Here is a 16,763-nt window from a genome sequence, read left to right on the forward strand (position 1 = left end):
TGTTTTGTTTATTGTTTGTTCTTTATTCAGTTTCTAATTCTACTGTAAATATCTTTATGAATGTGAATTCAATCCCTATGTTGAATGACATAAATTTCAAGGCGTGACAAGAGAATGTTTTAATTGTTCTCAGAGTCATGGACTTTGACCTTTCTTTACGAGCCGATGAATCTGCTGGACTTACTGATGGGAGTACTTCTAAGGCCAAGAGGGAGTTTGATAGGCGCGAACGATCAAACCATATAAGTTTGATGATTATGAAACGTGTCATTCTAAAATTTTTTCGGAGCATTATGTCTTATAAGATCACCATGACTAAGGGTCTCTTTAAGGACCTAGAGAAATGATTTGCTAAGAATGAGAAGGCTAAAACTAGTATAGTATTAGCAAACCTTTTCTCGATGAGGTACAAAGGGAGAGGAAATATCATGAAGTACATTATGGAAATGTATCACACTGCTTCAAAATTAAAAGCGTTCAAGTTAGAATTATTTGAAGACTTGTTAATGCATTTGGTTCTAATATCTCTTATGCCACAGTTCAGTAAATTTAAGGTGAGTTAGAGCTATCAAAATGACTATTGGTCCCTTAATGAACTTATCTTTCACTAGTTTAAAAAGATGAAAGGTTGAAGCATGAGAAGGTAGAAAGTGTTCACTTAGCCACTATCTCAAAGGACAACAGGAACAAGAAGAGAAAAAAAAGATCAGAATGTTGTCGTTCCAGCACCATATAAGAAACAACAAAATGTAAAAAATGAGTGTGTTTGTTTTTTTTATAAAGCTCTAGGACATCAGAAGAAATATTGCACTAGCTATTAAACATGGCATGTAAAGAATTTATGCTTCTTAACTTTATTTTTAGGTTAATTTAACTTTGATACCTAGACACACGTGGTGGATAAATTTTTGTGCAATAACTCATATCAGTGTTTCTATGCAGAGCTATTTGAATTACTAAAAACTAAGTGATGGTGTCAACTATATCTATGCTGGGGACGAGAAGTCAATCAAAGTTAAAATGCTTATAACGTTTAGATTATTATTAAGAATTGGTATTTATTTAGATTTAAATGAGACTTTTATTGTGCTATAATTTGACGGAATTTGATTTATTTCTCTACTTTTGACAAATTTTGATATTGTTGTTCATCTAGAAATAGAAAGTTTAGCCTTTTTCATAATTCAAAATTGGTTGGTACTGGTTATTTATCATGTTATGATAATCAATATTAGCTTGATACAATTGTTTTTTTAGTGAATTCTTGCATGTGAGTACACAAATGCGAAGTATAAATCAACTCATGAGAATTTTACCTTATTATGACACAAGAGATTATGACATATCTCCAAAAAGAGAATTGAGATACTTGTATCAGATGAAATTCTCAATCTTCTTGATTTTGTAGATTTTGACATGTGTGTTAATTACATAAAAGAGAAACATGCAAACATCAAGAGATTAAGTGCCAACAGGACTATAGATGTAATTAGAACTTATACATATAAACATTTGTGGACCGTTTCCTACGATTTTTTGAAATAGTCAATAATATTTTATAACATTCATAGATGACTTTTCTCGATATAGCTACTTTTATCTCATTTATGAGAGTCACAATCACTGATATGTTAAAAAATTATAAACCTAAAGTTGATAACCAACTCAATAAAAGAATTAAAGTTGTCAAATCTGATTGTAATGGTAAATATTATGATAAATATGATGGATTAAGTGAACAATGTTCATGATCGTTTGCTAAATTCCTAGAGGAATGCGATATTGTCCCATAGTACACTATGCTAAATTTGCCTAGTATGAATGGTGTTACTGAAAAGAGAAACAAAATGCTTAAGGATATGGTGATGAGCATGATTAATTATTCTACCTTGTCTGAATCTCTCTAGGAGAAGCATTAAAGACTATAACATATATACTCAATAGAGTTCCAACTAAAATGACTGCAAAGGCTTTTTTTGAGTTTTGGACGGGTAAGAAACCTAGTTTAAAATATTTATACATTTGGGGATGTTCAGCTGATGCAAGACCTTATAGACAGAATAAAAAGAAATTGGACTCAAAAACTGTTAGTTGGTATTTTATTAGATATTCTGAAAAATTCGAGGGTTATAAGTTTTATGATCTCACAACTAAGTCAATTTTTAAGATAAAAAATGTTTGGTTCTTTGAGGATGTTGAGTTTACGGGGGGAGAAAGATTTTAGGACTTTTTATTTGAAGATGAATACATTGATATTCCCTCAACTACTATTGACAATGTGATGCGGAATCCGGGATCAATAATGGAATCCTAAATCATGCATATATATCATTAATTAGAAACTGAAAACCCTAAACAAACCCTCCATACTTGACCCACACTCAACAGGGGAGTGAAAAACTAAGGTAATTGAGAAAGAAATAAAGAATTAGAATTGAAAAGACACCACGAGATTTACTTCGATAAGTGATTCCAATTCTTAGCACAAGAAGTTGGTCAAAGACCCACTCACTCACTCTTGCAAGCTTGAAAGCTTAAAACAAGAATACCTCAATTTTATTAAGTTAAAAATTCTGAATTGAATTAAAACTTTGAATTGAAAGTCTACTTCTAGTGTAGTCACGTGAATAATAAAAAAAATAATCTTTTAATTAACGGTAGAAATTACATTAAAAAAAATTAAATCTAAACTAGAATGAAAAACTATCAAAAAGTAAAAAAATTACAACTAAAATAAAATAAATATGATTTTTCTATGAGGAAAACTTTTTAAATAGGGAATATCTTAATTAATTATGACTGATTTAGGGGAATAGATTCTGCCAAGATATTTTTCTCTTTTTCAAGTATTTTCTTTTTCAGCGAGATTTGGTAGTTAAGGAGTTTCCTCTTTTTTTAGATAACTTGAAATTTATGAGCAATTTCACCTATTGGCTGATCTTTAATTGTGAAAATTTCTCACATGATTAGGAAATAAACTTCCATGAGAATTTTTCTTTTTCATGTCTTGCAGAATTTTTCCTTTTTTACTTATTTCCCTATTGCACTTGGGATAAATAGTATATATTATTATATCATTAGGTTAATGGTTATGTTGTCTTCTTTTCTTAGGCTTCTTTAATTGGTCCAACCTATCTTTCTCATTAGTCCACGTTTGGGTAAAAAGTTAAAAGGCTTGTGGTAATATTTTAGCTCTCCCCCTTGTAATGGGCCTAGTTAGCATTGAGATATATTTTCCACTAACTTGATCTATGTCCATGCTCGCATCATCCCCTCCCTCTTCAAAAAGATTCGTCCTCGAATTTGGACCTATCTCAAAAAAAGAAAGGTAAAAAATATTAAATATAGTAGACACACCGTACTCATCTAGGAGATCAATTTGTTACGCATTGTCATTGATATGCTCTAGAACTTAAAAAGGTTCGTCTCATTCGAGGTCCAACCTAGATTTTTTCTAATTGAAAAATCTTTCCTTTCGCATATGAACCATACCCAATTGTCGGGTTGAAACACTACTCGTTTTCTTCCTTTATTGATGTGTCATGCCTAAGATTCATTATTCTTCTGGATACGCTGTCTGGCCCTCTCATGTATGGCTTTATAAATTTTATTTTCAGTTGATCATCGACATCCTGAATTTCGTGCAAAAATAAAGGTGTGAGATACAAAGGAGTTAAAGGATTAAAACCATAAACAATCTCAAAAGGTGAAAATAATTTAGATGTATGAATGCTCCTATTATATTCAAATTCTACCATAGGCAGACAATCCTCTCATGTTTTCAAGTTTCGATCAACTATAACTCTCAATAAGGATCCTAAAGTCCTATTACCGACCTCTATCTGACCATCAGTCTGAGGGTGACATGTAGTAGAGAATAACAACTTAGTTCCTAGTTTACCCCACAGAACTTTTCAAAAGTGACTAAGGAATTTCACATCTCTATCACTTACAATTGTCTTACGAATGCCATGAAGTCTCACAACATCCTTGAAAAATAAATTTGCAATATTTGTCGCATCATCAGTCTTATGACATGCAATGAAGTGTGTCATCTAACTAAATCTATGAACGACGACAAATATGTTATCACTACCTCTCCTACTCCTAGGCAATCCTAATACAAAATCGATAAATATATCTATACAAGGTGTTGTAGGCACAGGTAAAAGTGTGTACAATCCATGAGGTAGAACTCTAAATTTGGTTTGCTTATATGCAACGCACCTTCTACAAATGCACTCAACATCTTTCCTTATGTTATGGCAATAAAAATGTTCATCAATATATATAGAGTTTTAGATACCCCTAAGTGCCCCATTAATCCCTTACTATGAGCCTTACGCACCAGTAATTCCCTGAGTGAATAGTTAGACACACATAACTTACCATCCCTAATGAGAAAACTATCATGCTTATAAAGTTTCTGGAATGCAGAATGCTCACATATATGATAAATAATGAAAAAATAATTATTATTAGCATATATCTCTTTAATATGTTTAAATCCTAACAACTTAGAGGTAAGTGTAGAATCAAAGCATACCTGCGAGATAATGCATCAACAACAATATTATCATTACTTTATTTATACTTGATTATATAGGGCAAATATTCTATGAACTCAACCTACTTATCGTGATGATGGTTGAGTTTACTTTGACCTTTAAGATATTTTAGGGATTTATAGTCTGCAAGGATCACGAACTCCTTTAGCAATAAATAGTGTTACCATACCTCTAATGCTCTCACTAAGGTATACAACTTCTTATCCTATGTTGAGTAGTTCAACAGTGCACCACTAAGTTTCTCACTGAAATAAGTCATGGGACTTCCTTTCTACATCAGAACTGCTCTTATATTAATACTTGAAGCATCACATTCAAGCTTAAAGTTTTGTTAAAGTCAGATAAAGCTAAAATAGGTGCATAACATAATTTATCTTTCAATGAAGTAAAAACATACTCTTGTTTTTCAGTTCATACAAATTTTATATTTTTTTTTACCAGTTCATTCAATGGTGTTGCTATAGAACTAAAATCTCTAACAAACTTACGATAGAAGCTCGCCAAACTATGGAAACTCATTACTTCGCTGGCTGATAGAGTAAGCCATTCTCTAATTGCTTTCACATTATCTTCTTCTACCTCAAAGCCCTGTGCACTAACTACAAATCCTAAAATTAATTTTTCACTGTAGAAGGTACACTTCTTGGCATTTGCATACAAGTGTTCTTTTCTAAGGACCTCAAAGATATATTTGATATATTGAAGGTGATCCTTTAAAGAATTGCTGTAAATCAGGATGTTATCAAAGTAAACTACCACAAATTTACCTAGAAAAGATTGTAAAACATGTTTTATAAGTCTCATGAAGGTGCTAGGGGCATTTGATAACCCAAAAGACATTACTAACCACTCATAAAACTCATACTTGGTTTTAAAGGTAGTTTTCCACTCATCTCCATGTTTCAACCTAATTTGGTGGTATCTACTCTTAAGATCTATCTTAATGAAAATAGTATATCTAATCAGATCATCCAATATATCATCTAACCTAGAGATAAGGTGTCTATACTTTATTGTAATTTTGTTGACGGCTCGGTAATCCACACACATCCTCCAAGAGCCATATTTCGTAGGCACAAGTAACATTGGAACAGTACAAAGACTCAAGCTTTCTTTTACATGTCCCTTACCTAACAACTCCTCCACTTGCCACTGAAGTTCCTTTGTCTTCTTAGCATTACTTTGATAAGCTTGACGGTTGGGAATTGAAGCTCTAAAGATAAAGTCAATCTTATGTTCAATCCTTCATAGTGGTGGTAGACCATCCAGAATCTCCTCTGGGAACACATCTTCATATTCCCACAAAAGAGAAAAAATAGAACTAAGTAAAGAAGTGTCAAGGTCAGAAAAGTTAGATAGGCTTCCTTATACTGAAGTATAATTAAGCTTTATTTCTCACAAATCACTCTCCTCACTTCTATTTCCCTCACATATAAACATTCTTTTCTTTTCTCTCTATCACTTTCTTTCATTGGGCCTTTTTTTTGTCCTTTTAGGCATCTTTTACACTAACTGAGCTTTCTTTATTTTTTTCAGCCTCTTTTTCTCTTAGTGGGCCATTTTTTTTCTTTTCGGTCTCTTTTCTTTCTTTTTCTTATTTTTTTTTCTTTTTTTGAATATTCCTCAAAAGATTTCTTGATTTTGATTTGATCAACATAGAACTCTTTTGGAGATTGAAGTGTCAAAATATATTTTAGGCCATCTAGGCGTGAAGAGTATTGATTCTTGAACCCGTCGTGATGTACCTGTCTATCATACTACCATGGTAGTCTAAGTAGGATACGATTGGTGTACATTAGAACGACATCACAACATACATCATCTTTGTACTTATCTATGGAGAAGGGAATCTTGACTTGCTTGTGTACAATGACTTTTCCACACTCATTGAGCCATTGTAGTATATAAGGGTTAGGGTGTTTAGTATAAGATAACCCTAACTTATCAACTAGCAAAGTACTAGTGATATTGGTACAACTGTCTCCGTCTATGATCAGACTGCATACCTTTTCATTTACATGACATCTAGTGTGGAAAATATTCTCTCTTTGATCGTTGTCTGTCTCTTTGGATTGTATATTTAAGATTCTCTGAATAAACAATATCTCATCCTATACTGGGGCTACTAAATTGTTTTCACAATCATTTAGTAATGTTTTACTATTATCATCACTGTTGTACTCACTGACAGTCTTTATCTCACTGCATCTTGCAATAATGTGAGATTTTTGTTGGAACATTGTGATGTGATGTGTTCAACTCCAAGGCACCTAAAATATTTAATAGAACTTGGTCTTTGAGTAGTAGTAGCTGGTTTAAAGTTACCTTTAAATTCAATAGAGTTGAGTAAGTCCTTCATTTTTTTAAGTTTCTTTGTTTATTCCTTTTTATGTCATCTGGAACTAAACTGAGGGGTAGACTAAGAATTACTTATGAAGTAACCTTTATACTCTAGATGTTTCTCAAATTTCATAACCATGTGTACCATCTCATCCAGATTTATGTAGTGATGCAGTTCCACAACATTGGCAATTTTCATGTTTAGAACACTCAGAAATCTAGCCAGTGGCTTCTAAACTCTTATAAACTTTAGCCTTAGCCATTGCCATCTCCATCTTCTTATGATAATCTTCTATTGAAAGGGATCCCTGGATCAATCTTTAGAGCTTCTGGTGCAATTTTCTATCATAATAAGATGGAACAAATCTATTTATCATAATATACTTTATTTCTCTCTAGGTGGATGCAGGATGGTCTCTATCTCTTTTCCTAAGGATGGTCATTTAATCCCACAAAATAAGTACATAATCTGTGAACTCGATTGCTCTAGCTTTATTTTCTTGGCTTCACTATAGTTATGGCAGTAAAAAATCAACTCTATCTTCCATTCTCACTCAAGATAGGTCTTTGCATCATTCCTTCCTCTGAACGGGGGTATATGCATTTTGATGGATTTGATGTCATCATCTTCCCTCCCGATTTCTTTTCTACCGACATCACTATTATCACCATGTGACTCATCATCATCCTAGCATCTGTGTCTAGGATTACTACAGTTCCTTCTTCCATCTCTCTCATTCATTCTTGTTGTAATACCTTCAATGGCTAAGCTCAGTCTATTGTATATGTCATCCATCCTAGTCTCCATAAATTCTTCTAAGCTCATAGGTCGGTTAGTTTCACTAAATAATGATATATGTGCAAAAAGATGTTAATCAAAAAAAGAAAAAATCACTCCCTCTCAATCACTCGTGTTTACCTCTCATATTTTCTTCCGTTAAGTTGAGTGTTAGAATTGGATCTCTTGAATTAAGACAAGCAAGGTTATCTTTTAAGACTCTGCAATGAATCCTAAAAAATGATATTGTTCTCTAAAAGTTCAGAAGTAAACACACAAAAGAAAAATATGTGATGCTCTTATGCTTATAGCTAAGTAGTTAGGATGCAAATAACTACTTAGATGTATAATGGAACTAAAGCACTTAAGAAAGAATGAAACTAGGTGTAGAAAAAGACAATTATAAACTTAAAGTGTTAAGGATCTGATTAATCTCTATGGATATAACCGAAATGTTGTGCCTAATTATTCTACCTTAATGACAGCTGCACTCTATGACTTACTTGAGTTTCTATAATATAGATGCTAATATAAAATATTGAATGTAATGTTGTAAAAAGAAAACCAGGGAGTCACACACCTCTCTCTTCTTTTTGCTCTCTATTTTTTTTCATAGATTTTTTTTTTCAAAATCTCTTTTTTTTTAATTATAATAACAACATAAAAAAATTATTGAATACAAACTAAATGAGTTAGTACTTTATGTAACGAGTCATAATTTTATATAAGAGAATAAATGTAAATAGCTACAAGAAAGATAATAGATTTACCAGAGTTTAAGCTCTGATATCAAGTGATGCAGAACCCAGGATCAACAATAGAATCCAAAATCCCGCATATACATCAGAAATCAGAAACTCAAAACCCTAGGCAAACCCTCCCTAGTTGACCCCCACTCAATATAGGAGTGAAAACTAAGGTAACTGGGAAAGAAATAAAGAATTATAATTGAAAAGATACTATAAGACTTACCTCAATAAGTAATCCTGATTCCTAGCACAACAAGTCAGTCAAAAACACACTCACTCACTCTTGTAAGCTTGAAAGCTTAAAAAAAATAGTTGAATTTTATTAATATGTTAAAAATTATGAATTGAATCACAACTCTAAATTAAAAGTCTATTTATAGTGCAGTCCAGATGAATAATAAGGAAAAAATAATCTCATAATTAATGGTAAAAATTAAATAAGAAATTAAATCTAGAATAGAATGAAAAACTAGCAAAAATTAAGAAAATTACAACTAAAATATGATAGATATTATTTTTCTTTGAGGAAAACTTTTTAAATATGGAATATCTTAATTAATTGTGGTTGATTTAGGGGAATAGATTTAGTCAGGATATTTTTTTCTTTCTCAAGTATATTTTTTTTTCTATGAAATTTGATATTTAAGGAGTTTCATCTTTCTCAAGATAGCTTGCAATTTAAGAGCACTTTCTCTTAGTGGCTGATCTTTAATTGTGAAAATTTCCCACATGATTAGGAAATAAAATTCCATGGAATTTTTTTTTTCTTCATGTCTTGCAGAATTTTTTCAATTTCTTACTTGTTTTTCTCTTGCACTTCTGGTAAATAGTATATGCTATTATATCTTTAGGTTAACGACCATGTTGTCTTCTTTTTTGGGCTTTTTTAATTGGTCCAAACCCATCTTCCTCATTGGTTCACGTTTTGATAAAAAATTAGAAGACTTGTTGTAATCTTTTAGCTCTTTCCTTTGTAATGGGTCCACTTGGTATTAAGATATCATTTTCACCAACTTGATCCATGTCTATGCTCACATTACAATGATTAGAATCAGACTCTTATACTTGACATTACTCAAGAAGCAATTTCAAATTTAGACAATGTGGATATACCTCATGTTCATGCTCAAGAAGTTGTTTTAGAAGAACAAACTGCACAACCTCAAGAATCGATATCATTAAGAAGATCTAGTAAATAGTTAATGAAAAGGTGAGCTACACTAACCTAGTAAGAATATCATATTAATCACAGATACAAAAAACCAAAAATTTGTAAAAATAAGAAAAATAACTAATTGAGCCATTAATTTAATGTAAATTTATTTACTATAAAGAAAGTCATTTATTCCGTATTTACGTAACAAGTTTTTTCAAAAATAATCTATGAAGACCAATATCCATACACTTTTTATTTTCACTTATAAGATAATAAGAGACGATCACTTTTCATTTTTACCTGCTTACGGATACCCTTGAGGGTCCCTATGAATGTCCTCTTACTCTTGAACCCAATATCTAATTAACAATTAACTGGTCATTCTCATACCCCGTCGGGTAATGGGCGTCAAACATTTCACTAACTGGATATCTCGTCTGGTATGAAGGTGAACCATATCTTTAAAACCTTACTGGTAAGGGACTTCTCAGCCCCGTGTGACTGAGGTAACGTTCACGGTCGGGTTCCCTATGTACTAGGTCCATCCACCATTTCTAGGGTACCCAGTGAGTCTTTCACATACAGATTTTTATCAACATAATACTCAATCACACAAATACCAATAACTCATTTTATATTCACATATTAATTAAACTACATTCATGCTGATAATGTACAACCAAATAAACTAGATCAATCGATAAGGCTATAGAAAATATAAATTTAAAACATGCACCATATAATAACAAGCCAATAGAGCAGTATAAGAAAATAAACAAGAAATCGGAATAATAATAAACTAGTCGATTCCAACTCCATTAGTTACCTGTAATTATTTTTAAGATTCTCTAATTTTTTATAAAAAAGCATAATTATCGATTATTAAGCTTCAATTTACCGTAACAGAGAATTGGGTGATGGATCTTTACCCGGATCGGTATTTCGGGGCGTTGCACTATCTACTACGCTTCCTAATGGGTACCGAATTTTTAAAATTTTTCATGCGGAATCCAAAACACTTGTCACGTACCTAAAAATACCCTAGAAATCCAAATTTGCTGTCCAAAACTCATTCTAACAAATTTTGGGGATCCGGCACGACGCCACCGTCGTGCTTCGACGTCGGCTCCGTCGCCCACAATGGTGGTTCACCTCGGCCAAGCCTATTTTGATTGGTTTTAGCCAGTTTTTGGGCGATTTTAGCCATAACCTTGTAGAAAAACATGTTAGGGACCTCGGTTGGCCAAAAAACCGAACCTACCAGTGAGGGGACCTTTGGGTGCAGTGGCTTTACTGGTTCTCCTTCACAATTGAGATTCTTTCTTTAACTAACCTGTACAGAAAAGGACAATGAATACAATGATCGAAAAATCACGTAAAAAGAGAATTGGAAAGGGGCTCATCGGAGAGGTTTTGGAGTTTTGACTGCAGTGGCTCCGTTGGGCTTCGCCCGCGGTTTCTAGCTCACCTGCCGTCTATTTTGCTCCGATTTAGCTAGAAGGGTTGCTCAAAATCGAATTCCGAGCGAGTATGGGGAATTTTTACCTTTTATAGAGGTCGACAGTGGGGTGCAATGGCGGTTGGCGGTCAACCTCATTATCCGGCGTCTGGATTTTATTCTCTAGCAGGGGCTGGTGGCTAGAGTTTGGATTCCCGTGTTGTGCGAGATATTTATATCCATCATGCGTTGATCTAGACTGTCTATCGTAATCGATCTCGTCCATTCGATCGAGCCTAAGGAGAAAATGAATCCGGACCGTCCATCGCAATTTGATCTCGACCATCCTATCGCACTTAAAGAGAAAATAAATCTGGACCGTCCATTATAATTTGACGTCAGCCGTCCGATCGTATTTAAGGGGGGAACAAATCCGGGATGTCCACGTGCGTCGGATTAATCCTGGGCTATCCGATCAGGGGGCATGCAGATCACTTGCGTGGCACCAATATCAGCGTGCCTCACCACACGGCGTGCTCCAGTTCGTCAGGGCTGTTAACTGGGCGGTCCTACGTGACACAATTTTTTTTATTTATATTATGACCTCCTATTTCTATTTTTTTTTTCAAAAATACTTTCCGACCCCAAATTTTCACCCATTTTTTTCAAAATTATTTTCGATTTCATCTCTAACCTTTCAAAAATTAAAATAAATTAATTTAAAAATAAATTTTTATATATTTAGAAATGTTAAAATTGATTTCGGACCAAATTTTGGGTTTGGGTATCACAACGGGTGGGGACGTTAATTAAATAAAAATGAATGCAATCACTCAATCTATTCAGTTGTCATACATGAATCCAATAGGTCAGTTCTCCATTCCTGAAACACTACACACCAGTTCCAACTTGAAACCCAAATACTAGCTTTTGCACTCTGATCGAGTCGTAAAATAATACAATTAGGCACTCCAAAAAAATTAGGTGAATTGGATTTATCAGACTGCTTGGTTGAGTATGTATTATTGGACTCTTGACTTGCCTATATTTTTAGAAACAACTCCTAGCTACCCTAGACCTGATCAATGCTAACTCTACTTTGGTTCCCCTATTTCCATTATCTTGTTCTTTTTACCATTACCTGTCTTTCACCGGATCACAACCTAACCCTTATATCATTTTCCATTTATAACTCGTGCATTCCAATATAATCCATTTTAATTCCTTTAGCAATAATAACACTTTATAATTCAATCAGAAGACAATATACATACAACATATATAAAGAACATAACTATAACGGCCCCGGAAATTTAGAATGAAATGTGTGTATTAAAAATGTCAAATGCAGAAGCGTAACAAAAATTTTGTTTAACATCCCTTACACAAAACCAAAAACGTGCTCAAAATATAAAAGAACAAACTAACTAAAAGATATACCCGAAAATAAGAACTACAAATATAACTACGGAATCTTTAGGCGTCCCCTTCGCCGTCTTCCTGCGGAACGGGCTCGGGAACAATGTCTTCCTGATCTGAAATAGTTAAATAAGGAGTGAGCTACACCAGCCCAGTAAAGACATCACACTATCTCATTGTCACGGAGGTAAAGGTGGGTAGAAAATACAAAAAGACCAATGGAGCATAATTTATAACAAATTTTTTTATCAGTAATAAAATTCTTTACTGTCCACTTACCTCGGTAAGATCCATAAAATAACATATGAAAGCAATAACATTATCATCATCATGAAATCATATAAACTGCATAACATAATACTTACCACGCCTTTGCATTTCAATCATTAAACAACACATTTTCCTTATTTACCAGCCTACTAGTATCCATGGGGATCTATAGGGGTCCCGCTACCCGTGAACCCTTAACATTTATAACCTGATTCCAGAGTCGTCCCCATACCCCGTCCGGTATGGGCACCAAAACTATGAACCTCAATACCCCATCCGGTATGAGGGTGAAACGGGCCGTCCCCATACCCAGTCCGGTATGGGCGCCAAAATACAGAAGGTCTCCATACCCCGTTCGGTATGAGAGACCACGTTCCCAGTAGGGTTCCCCACGGACCCGGTCCGTCCACAATCTCCCAAGATATCTAGTCAGACTGTCCACATATCCATTTACCAATTCACGTAACCTTTTATTCTTTTTTTTCCTCAGTCACCATCATCAAATCACACACAAACATGCAAACCAGTAGATTATGCCAACAAGACAACACACAACATCGGGTTCTCAGTCATTCAACCCATAATAAATAAAACAGTAATATATGCACACGAAACTATGAAATGAAAACATCAAATATCATACTGCATTTAAAATTGTAAAATAGAACAAATAACAACTGACCGACAAATACACCAGACTCGGACTCCATTAGCGACCTTAAACAATTTCACACATCTATTGATTCATGAAATACCGTTTTATCATTTATTAAACTTTAATACCGTGATAGGAAATAGGGTGAGGGGTCCTTACTTGTTTCGGGATCTGAATACGGCTCTACAGTGCGCCTACAGGCTGTCCCTAATTTTTTCTGAATTTTTTCCGGGGATCTGAAACGCACTACTAGTACCTGCACGTGTCCCAAAAAATTCCAAATTAGACCTAGGGCCCCTTTCGGACAATATCGCAATTCCGCCTCTGGCGACGCGACGGCGATTCGCCTCGAGTTGGCCGTTTTCGGCCACGCTTGCATCGGTCCCTGCGATAGAACAACCCTAAGACCCTCGGTGGGCCGAAATATCACGAAAAACCGAAACTTACCGGCGGCAGTGCTCTCGGGTGTGGCGGCTCCTCCGGTGTGAGTCGCGTTTTGATGTTTGGCTCCGATCAACCTGTAGAGAAAAGAACGGTGATCACAGTGGTATAAAATTTGCATCAAACGGAGGCCGCGAAAGGCCTCATCGAAGGCAAAAATCGAGGAGGGGTGCGGCGGCGCCGCTGGGTTTCGGCTGAGTTTTCTGGCCGTTTGGCTGGTGGTTTGGCTCCAGTTTGGCCATAGACAGACTCAGCATCGAAAAACGAGCAAGGAGGAGAAAAATTACCTCGATCGGCGGTCGAAAACTTCTCCGGTGCGGCGGTGGGTGGCGGCGGCCGGCTCCTCCGGCGTCTGGTTCTTCTTCTCCGGCGAGCACTGGCGGCTAGGGTTTCTTTGGTCAGGTGTGGGTGGGGGTATTTATATCCTTTGCCTTTTAATCTTGACCGTCCATCAAGATTGAATCTGGATCGTTCGATTGCGATTTAGCTGGGATTAAATCTAGGCCGTTCATTGCGATGCAATCTGGGCTGTCCGTGCCTGATTGAATCTGGGCCGTCCGTGCGCGTGAATCTGGGCCGTCCCTGCGCGTGAATCTGGGCCGTCCATGCGCGCGGGAACGGATCTGGGCCGTCCGATCGCACGCACGCGGATCGCCCCTATGGCCCGTCCCCTGGTCAGCGTGTCCTTACCACGCGGCGCGTCCTGGTTGGCCGGGGCTGCTGACCGGGCCGCTGATGTGGTTGCTGACGTGGTGCTGACGTGACACAACTTTTCTAAATTACTTTTTGACCCCCGGTTTCTGATTTTCTTTTAAAAAATAACCCTAGAATCCAAATTTTCACCCATTTTTCCCAAAATCAATTTCAATTAAATTCAAATAATATTTTTACCCAATTTTATCATTATAATTATTTTTATTTTCATTAAATTAAATTAAAATAAATTAAATAAAAATTCAAATAAATAAATAAATAAATAAATAAAATATTTATTTTCATTTGGATGTTACAATAACTACAAACATACCCTTTTTAATTAAATCCTAATGTTATCTAGTTGATTTAATCTATTTACATAATTTTCCATCTTATTATATTTTCAACCTATTTATATTCTATTCTAATTTTCCCTATTTAATAGTATTAATATAAATTATTTTGATTTCCTTATTTATTCCTTCTATTTTCTATTAACTTATTTTCTTTTAATTTCCATTATTTTAAATTAGATTATTTAAATTAAATTAATTCTCAATTTACTAAATATTTATTTTAGGCTATTCCTTTTCAATTAATTACATTTCTATATTTAATTATTTATAATAAATAAATTATGAACAATTTATTAATTATAATCTTCTTTGTTTTTATTTTTGTACCAAATTCCATTTTTGTTTCCTAATTTCTATTAAATTATTTATCCAATTTTATTTTAATTTCATCTTTTTATAATTTCTCATCTAGGTGCTCTCATCTTAATTATTCCTTTTACTCTTTTTATTTTCTATTCCTTTTTATTTATTTCTTAATTTTAATTAATACTTATTTAATTTATATTTTAGGTGAATTTACCAAATTCTCTAATTAAATAAATTAATAATAATTAATTATTTATAATCCTAAATTAAAAACAATTAATTATGTATTATTTTTCTTTTTATTTTTAATTCCCCATATTATTTTTATTTATTTTCCCAAATTATCAATTTCTTCTCTCAAGATTCCCAAGGTTAGGAAGTAGGCCGTGAATGGGGAAGAATCCCGCAATTCCACACCCGCCGCTCAAGCTCGTTTGCTCGTGTAGAGGGCCTGTCCCAACGGTTTTGTGTGCCCAGGTAGTGTCCCTTGCACGCCTGCACGCACGGTAGACCATGTCTTCCCTGCACTTTGGTGCCCAGGACACAATGCGGACAGAAGCACAGTGACCCCTTCTGACCTCTATGCCATTTTCTTTCATTTTTTAGCCTCTAGATTGATTCTACCCTACCTTACTACATCTACACATATTAGCAAATAGCAATAAACAATAAACACTCCAGAAAACATCAATTTAATTCATCAAAACTTATTAACACACAAACACCCATCTACATTAACTTAAACCCATTTTTGTTTTCTGTTTTCATCGAAAATACACCCTCTAAATGCATATAAAAAATCATTAAAAGCATGCAAGAGAGTACTGCAATACTTACCTCAATGGAGACCAAATTTAGGACCAAGCGCACGAGTGGATCGCCCCCAATTGTCCATGAACTCTCTGTAACCCATTCTACAACGCGTGCAGAGCTGAGTTGGTTTACAGCGACTTCTACGACGTTCAGGAAATAATCAGCTGCATGAAATCAGTTGGCAATCATCCTAACTCATAAATGAGTCCCTAAACACTTTCTAAATGAAAGAAAACAACAACAGAAAGTCGGGAAAGGCAGAAGAAGACGGCTTACCTGCAGCAGCCGCTCAAGTTAATAACAATAGAAGGAATAACTTTGTTTTAAAGCTTGCTCCGTGTTTTGGGCAGGTGAACTTAGCTAAAGAAGGCCATGAGAAGTAAGGGGAAGGGCAGAATAATGTAACAGAAGGAAAGGAGCTCACCTTTCTCGCGAAGGAAGTTGTATTCCTCACGGTAGAGGCATATGTGACGCATGCTCTGTTTTCCGTTTATTCTCCTCTCTCTATGTTTTCTAATTTTCTCTCCCTACTCTCTCCAATTCTCTCTCTCTCTCTCTCCCTCGGGCAGAATGAAGAACAAAAGACACTATGGAGAGCATTTAAACAACAATGCTGCCAACTGGGAGTCACTACCTGGAGAGGAGGAAAAGGTGGACTTGCCAGTTGGCTGGCAAGTTAGCAGCACCACGACTGCCTAGAATTTCCACCAAGTGATGGAATAGCAAGCTGCCACCTCACGCCTAAGCGCGAACAACTTGCTGTGCAGTTTGCGGTTTG

General features: G+C 34.9%; 1 long non-coding RNA gene across 1 annotated transcript; it reads right to left on the reverse strand.

Moving 5' to 3' along the window:
* Positions 1 to 12,368: 12,368 nt before the first annotated feature.
* Positions 12,369 to 16,763, reverse strand: LOC148252732 (uncharacterized). The gene is made up of 3 exons (XR_015813969.1): positions 16,262 to 16,763; positions 16,010 to 16,149; positions 12,369 to 12,564 (listed from the first exon to the last, which is right to left on the reverse strand). It is a non-coding gene; the product is annotated as an uncharacterized LOC148252732 (long non-coding RNA).

Source organism: Carica papaya, chromosome 8 (assembly GCF_054855325.1).
Source record: "Carica papaya isolate Zhongbai chromosome 8, ASM5485532v1, whole genome shotgun sequence".
In the NCBI taxonomy this organism is placed as follows: Eukaryota; Viridiplantae; Streptophyta; class Magnoliopsida; order Brassicales; family Caricaceae; genus Carica; species Carica papaya.